We start from the raw sequence: 1,833 nt of genomic DNA on the forward strand, positions 1-1,833 counted from the left end.
CTTCTGTCCATACAATGCTTGATAAGGTGCCATCTTTATGCTCGAGTGAAAACTATTATTATAGGAAAATTCTACCAAAGGTAAATGTTCATCCCAATTACTTAGGAATTCCAAGGTACACGCTCTCAGCATATCTTCAAGTGTTTGTATCGTCCGTTCGCTCTGACCATCAGTCTGCAGATGGTAAGGTGTACTTAAACACAACTTGGTACCCAATTCCTCTTGTAGACTTTTCCAAAATCGCGAGGTGAAACGGCTATCACGATCCGACACAATCGTTAACGGAACACCGTGAAGCCTCACAATTCCTTCACGTAAGAATTCGCAAGCTTTTCCATAGACCATTTCTCGTTGGCTGCTATGAAATGCGCACTCTTAGTGAATCGATCAACGACCACCCAAATCATGTCGTGACCACTTTTTGTTCTGGGCAGTTTAGTGACAAAATCTATAGCAATGTCTTCCCACTTACCCATAGGCACAAGCAATGGTTCTAAACTACCGTATGGTTTCTGATGTTGTGCCTAGACTCTTGCACAAGTCACACACTCGGCCACATACTTCACAATGTCGAGCTTCATCGTCGGCCACCAATAATAGGGTTTCAGGTCCCTATACATTTTTGTGCTACCGGGATGAATCGAGTACATGGTCTTGTGAGCTTCTTCCATCAGAAGATCTCTGACTCCTCCTGTCTTAGGTATCCAAATCCGATCTTGGAACACCTTCAGTCCATGACTGTTTATACCGAACACCAACGTTTTGCCCAAACGTTCCTCCTTCCGGTCATTCTTCTCAGAAGCTTCGCTTTGAGCTTTCTTTATACTTTCCAAAATAGTCGAGACAACTTCAATTCTCAACGCTCTTGGCCTTCTCCTTTCAAGATTGACTTTCCGACTGAGAGCATCAGCAACAACATTGGCTTTACCGGGGTGGTAAAGTATCTCACAATCGTAGTCCTTAAGTAATTACAGCCAGCGTCGTTGCCTCATATTCAATTCCTTCTGACCAAAGAGATATTGGAGACTCTTATGATCAGTGAAAAGTTTGCACTTCGTGCCATAGAGGTAATGCCTCCATATTTTCAGAGCGAAAACTACCGCTGCCAACTCCAAATCATGAGTCGGGTAGTTCTTTTCATGCTCCTTCAGCTGTCGAGACGCATATGCGATCACCTTATCCCTTTGGGTCAAAACGCAACCCAATCCAACCCCAAACGCATCGCTATAAACATCGAAGTCTTTAACTCCATCGGGTAGAGAAAGTATCGGTGCCTCGCATAGTTTCTTCTTTAGCTTCTCGAATGATTCTTTATGCTTATCATTCCAAGCATAAGTAGCTCCTTTGTAGGTCAAAGCTGTTAATGGACTAGCGATCGAAGAAAAGCCTTGGATAAATCTTCAGTAATATCCGGCTAATCCTAAAAAGCTTTGGATCTCCGTGGGACTTTTCGGTTGTTCCCACTTCATCACAGCTTCGATCTTCGCTGGATCAACCATTATCCCTTCTTGGTTGACCACGTGACCCAAGAATTGGACTTCATGAATCCAAAAATCACATTTTGAGAACTTCGCATACAACTTCTCCTTCTTCAAGACTTCTAACACTTCTCGCAAGTGTCTGCCATGCTCCTCTTGGCTTTTCGAATAAATCAGAATGTCATCTATGAACACTATCACAGATTTATCAAGGAACGGATTACAAACCCTATTCATTAAATCCATGAATGCTGCTGGAGCATTGATCAGTCCAAACGACATAACCAAGAACTCATAATGTCCATATCGGGTTCTGAATGCGGTCTTCTCTATATCCGACTCCCTTACTTTCAGC

Source organism: Lactuca serriola, chromosome 1 (genome assembly GCF_051521515.1).
Source record: "Lactuca serriola cultivar US96UC23 chromosome 1, Lser_US96UC23_V15, whole genome shotgun sequence".
Lineage (NCBI taxonomy): Eukaryota > Viridiplantae > Streptophyta > Magnoliopsida > Asterales > Asteraceae > Lactuca > Lactuca serriola.